Raw genomic sequence first — 5,940 nt, 5'->3', positions numbered from 1 at the left:
CTCGAAAGGCGAGAGGCATGTGTTTATGTCACTGTGGGACTGTTTTCTTTTTTCTTTTCTCTTTTTCTTCCCTCTCTTCCCGGAAACTCACTTTTTAATTATTTCATTTTCCTTTTCTTTTTTTTTTTTTAATTTTTAATTTTACTTTCATTTTTACTTTTATTTTTAATTGCTTGAGAGGTTGTCTCCCTCTCTCGCCCAGGCTGGTGTACAGTGGCGCGATCTCGGCTCACTGCAACCTCCGCCTCCCAGGTTCAAGTGATTCTCCTGCCTCAGCTCGGCCTCCCGAGTAGCTGAGATTACAGAGGCGCACGACCATGCCCGGCTAATTTTTGGTATTTTGACTAGAGACGGACGGGGTTTCACCATACTGGCCCTGCTCGTCTGACCACCTCGTGATCCAGCGATCCACCACCCTCGGCGTCCCAAAGTGCTGGGATGACAGGCTTGAGCCACCGCGCCGGGCCTAGTTATTCCTTTTATTTTATTTCTAATTTTTAATTGTACGTATGCACGTATGCATGTATGTATGTATGTATGTATGTATGTATGTATGCATGCATGCATGTATCTATCCTTTTCTTTTTTTTTGAGACGGACAGAGAGAGACAGTGAGAAACAGAGAGAGAGAGAGAGAGACAGACAGACAGACAGAGAGAGAGAGAGAGAAACAGACGGGGGGGGAGAGAGAGAGAGAGAGAGAGAGAGAGAGAGAGAGAGACCAACAGACAGAAGGACAGGCAGAGAAAGAGAGTAAGACAGAAGACAGACACAGGGAGAGAGACAAGCGGGGGGGGGGGGAGAGAGAGAGAGAGAGAGAGAGAGAGAGAGAGCTCCCAGACATCACGAAGCCGTTTCAATGACATATTCTCTCTGGTCTTTGTCTGGGGATATTCAGTTTTTCAACGTAGGCCTCAAGGGCTCCCAGATGTCCCTTTCGAATCTCTACAAAGAGAGTGTCTCCAACCTGCCTAATCAAAACAAAGGTGTAACCCTTTAGGATGAGTCCACACATCGCAAAGCAGTTTCTCAAATACATTCTTTCTAATTTTCATCTGGGAATATTAGGTGATTCACCATAGGCCTAAAGGGACTCCCAAAAATCCATTCAGAGAGACTGCCCAAAAAAAGTGTTTCTAACCTGATGAATCCAAAGAATGGTGTATCGCTAAGAGATCAATCTACGCATCACAAATCAATGTGACAGATAGCCTCTCTCTGGTTTTAATCTGTGGATAGTCTGCTTTCCAACGTAGGCCTCAATGGGTTTCCAAATGTCCCCTCACAGATTCTACGGAAAGCGTGTTTCCAACCTCCTGGTTCAAAAGAATTATCCGTTCGAGGTGAATCCACACGTCAAAAAGCAGTTTCACCAGCAGCAGTTTTTCTCCTTTTCCTCTGGGGATGTTCACTTTCACCAGGAGCCACAAAGGGCTCCCAAATGTCCCTTCGAAGATTCTGCAAAGAACTGCTTCCAATCGGCCGCGTGCAGCGGCTCACGCCTGTCATCCCAGCATTTTGGGAGGCAGAGGCGGGTGGATCACCTGAGGTCAGGAGTTCGAGACCAGCCTGGCCAAAACGGTGAAACCCCATCTCTACCAAGAACACAAAAAATTTGCCGGGCTTGGTAGCGGGTGCCTGTGATCCCAACTACTTGGGAGGCTGAGGCAGGAGAATCCCTTCAACTGGAAGGCAGAGGTTGCAGTGAGCCGAGATGGTGTCACTGCACTCCAGCCTGGGGGACAGAGTGAGAGTCTGTCTTAAAAAAAATAAAAACATTAAGAAAAAAATACTACTACTACAACAACAACAACAACAACAACAACAACAACAACAACAACAAAATGCTTCCAATCTGCTGAATCAACAGAAAGGTTTAACTCAGTAAGAGGAATCTACACATCGCTAAAAAGCAGTTTTACAGATAGCTTCTTGTTAGTTTTTATCTACAGTTTCCTGGTTTTCACCCTAGGCCTCGAATAGCTCCCAAATGTCCTTTTGCAGATTCTACAAAAGGGCCGCTTCCAACCTGGTATATCAAAAGAAAGGTTTCACTCTGTGAGATGAATCCACACACGACAAAGCAGTTTCAGAGACAGCTTCTTTCTAGTTTTTATTTGGGGATATTCGGTTTTTCACACTAGGCCTCAGTGGGCTCCCAAAGGTATACTCGCGGATTCTACAGAAAGAGTGCTTCAAACCTCCTCAATCAAAAATTAGTTGTAATTCGGTGCCATGAATCCACACATCACAAAGCGGTATCATAGAGAGCTTCTTTCTATTTCTCTGGTGGGGATACTCGGTTTTTCACAACAGGCCCCAGTGGGCTCCCAAATGTCCATTCTGCTTCCAAACTGCTGAATCCAAAGGCAGTTTTAACTCGGTATGATGAATCCACACGTCACAAAGCTGTTTCATGAAGACCTTCTCTCTCGTTTTTATCTGAAAACATAAGATTTTTTCACCATACGACACAAGGGTCTCCGAAATGTACACAGACAGATTCAACAAAAAAACCCTTCCAACCTGCTGAGTAAAAAGAAAGGTTTAACTCTGCGAGACGAATACACACACGACAAAGCAGCTTCACAGAGAATGGTGTTTTTTGTTTGTTTGTTTGCTTGCTTGCTTGCTTGCTTGCTTGCTTTTTGGTTTGTTTTCTTGGTTTTTTTTTTTTTTTTTTTTTTTTTTTTGGAGACGCACTTTCGCTCTTGTTGCTCAGACTGGAGCGCAATGGCGCCATCTCGCCTCACTGCGACCTCCGCCTCCCAGGTTCAAGCAATTCTCCTGCCTCCGTTTCCCTTCCCGAGTAGCTGGGATTACAGGCATGTGCCACCACGCCCGGCTAATTTTGTATTTTCAGTAGAGACGGGGTTTCTCCATGTGGGTCAGTCTGGTCTCGAACTGCCGACCTCAGGTGATCTGCCAGCCTCGGCCTCCCAAAGTGCTGGGATGACAGGCGTGAGCCACCGCGCCCGTACAATTGTATTGTATCGTATTGTATTGTATTTACATTGATTGATTGATTGATTGATGCTGCCTGATCAAAGGTCACTCAGGCCCAGTCGTCAAAGTGGCGATTTCCTAGGCAACAAGGAAGGGGGGAGCTTGGAGGTGGGGGCGGGGGCGGTGGAGAAGACACAGTTGCCCCAGGCTGTGCGCAGGCGGCCTGAGCTTCCTTCCTCTGTTGAGGCCTCCATTTTCAGAGTAACAGTGGCCGCTAGGTGATGCCCGACGTCTGCCAATGAGACTGTCAGCCCGGAATGAATTGGGATCGCCTGGAGGGGGAGGCGGGAGGGGGAAGGATGGAGGCCCCCACAGCACAGTGGGTCACCGCGCCCTTCCAGGCGATCCCCACAACTAATCGACCAGGGCCCCTGGGGGCACACAGCCTAAGACCCCAGCCATCGGATCATCTGGAACTTCTGTCCGAAGACGAGAGACGAGAGACCGACTGGAAATTCTCTCGGTCAAGGTCCAAACGTAAAAGAATCACTGACACAGACACCAGGACTAACTAAGACAATTTGTAAAAGTTTCCGTGTTTTGGGTGAATCCGCGTATTTCTGGATCACAAAATTACTGATTTTGAACATTGCGGTTTTTCCACTCCTTACGTGTACGGTCCTGTGATAGACAGACCAGGGGACTCCTCAGCTCAGAGTCCATGAGGCCAGAAGCTGACATCCTAAATTTCTATGTAGAATGAATTTCAGCAAGCCAGCCAAACACTCTGCCGTAAAACTGTCCGGAAGACAAGCGGTGGTGTTTCGGGGGCGGATTTGGGGGGGGGGGGGGAGCCGGGTGCGGTACGCTCACGCCTGTCATCCCCGCACTTTGGGAGGCCGAGGGCAGGCGGATCCCTCGAGATGGTGGCCATTGCACTCCAGCGTGGGCAACAAGAGCGAAAACTCCGTCCAAAACAAGAACAACAACAGAAACGTGAAGTGCCGTCTGCTGTTCTTTTTGCTTCCCACCCCGAGAAGAACAGAATACAGCTGTTGTCTCCCTGCCCGCCTGCCTGCCTGCCTGCCTGCCTGCCTGCCTGTCTGCGTGCCTGTCTGTCTGTCTGTCTGTCTGTCTGTCTGTCTGTGACAGGGTCTCGCTCTGTCTTTCGCCCAGACTGGAGTGCAGTGACACCATTGTGGCTCACTGCAGCCTCAACTTCCCCGGGGTTAGGGGATTCTTCTAAGGGATCCTACGGCCTCGGCCTCCCAAAGTGTTGGGGTTACAGGCGTGAGCCATCAGCACCCGGCCTGAGTTCATACATCTGGTCTCACTACGCCTTAACCACACGCCCGTGAAGCACTCAAGTCAAGAGAGAGTCGGCAAGAGACTTTCAGCATTCTCTCCCAAAACCAGTGAGGTGGATGGCGGCCCTGTGTTTCCCAAGCTCCTGTGGTTTTAAGTGGCCACGCGTAGAGGATAGATAGATTTAAAATGTTTCCAGAGAGGCGCAAGCCACAGTCATTCAGGACATCCGAGCGCGAGATGGGGTTTCTGACAGCGACTTAAGGGCCAGGGAGGGCCAGAGTCTGCCGAGGCCCTCGTTCCAGTGGTGGGGCCGATGGAACCCAAGGCTGAGGGAGCCAGCAGTCCGCACAGAGAGAGCTCCAGCCCTAGGCCCCACCGTGCAGACCGACTCAGAAGGAAGAGAGTCCCTCATCCTACATACGTCACATCCCTCCACTGAACTTGGGAGCGGATCCGTTTTCCAAACATGAGGTGACTCTCGGTTCGAAATGGATCACAAGGGGCCGGGCTTTCCAGAGTCGGCATGATAAAGCAGTCATTCTGTGGCACAGAACGAGGTGTGGCTCTTATCTAGACTCCGCAGTGAAAGCCAGTGAAACAGGGCGAAACCCCGTGTCTACTAAAAATTAAAAGAGGAGCCGGGCATGGTGCCGCTTGAAGGCAGGAGAATCGCTGGAACCCGGGAGGCAGAGGTTGCAGTGAGCTGAGATCACACCACTGCACTCCAGCCTGGGGGACAGAGCGAGACCGCATCTCAGAAACAGACAAACACACAAAGCCAATCAAGGTGTTTAACTCAACGTGTCACCCACGGGTCTCTCGACAGGATACATCCAGCACCCGGGGAAACAGGGAAACGTCGAGGGGTGGGGTGGAATCTATTTTGTGGCCCCAAGGGAGGGTTTGAGAGATACTCCCGCAAAGGTGACTGCCTAAGGAAGCCCCTCCGTCCAAGAAGCGATAGTCATTTCTAGCCTGTAGCCACCCACGAGGGAGAATCGGGCTCTCTGCAGAACCCCCCACCCCCCGACTCGTGAAATGGTCTCTCTCACTCTGTCAGGCTCTATTCACGCCGTGTGGTTTTGTAACCTCCAGCGTGTGTGCGTGGGGTGGGGGATGGGGTGGGGTGGGGTGGGGGCGGCTGTGGACAGAGGAGGGGAAAAAGCGATGGTGTCCCACGGGTGCCCGGGACGTGGGTCGTGGTTGGGGTGGCCAGAGCCTAGGGAACTCATCGCCTGTCAGGACGTCTCCCCCTCCAGGTCCCCTCTCTGCCCTACGCTCCACATCTTCGCAGTTCAGTGGAGACCTTGTGGATGGAAGTCGCTGTCCCTTTGGACTTTAGCCGAGGAAGGCCGGGCTCCCAGGTGTCTCCCGGGAGTTGGGGCCTCGGGCAGGCTCGCAAGGATGCTGACGGTGATGGTGACGGTGATGTACATTGGAGTCCTCGGGCCAATGCACAGGGATCCCTTTGACCTCGTTGGGAGAGGTCAGCTTTGCGGAGTCCCGTGCATCCTTCCGGAGACTCATCCAGCGCTAGCAAGCGTGGTCCCGAGGATCCCAGCTCTCAGCAGAGGCACTTTTGTTCACGCAGGATCCTGGGCAGGAAAGTTCTCAGCAGGCTTAGGCCTCCTAGCCAAGAAGCCGAAGCCACTTCTGGGATATTTTCAAAGAGCCAGTGGTTCTTTG

The sequence above is a fragment of the Macaca mulatta genome, chromosome 10 (genome assembly GCF_049350105.2).
Source record: "Macaca mulatta isolate MMU2019108-1 chromosome 10, T2T-MMU8v2.0, whole genome shotgun sequence".
Lineage (NCBI taxonomy): Eukaryota > Metazoa > Chordata > Mammalia > Primates > Cercopithecidae > Macaca > Macaca mulatta.
The sequence above is the reverse complement of the archived record's forward strand: the minus strand, read 5'-3'. Positions refer to the sequence as shown.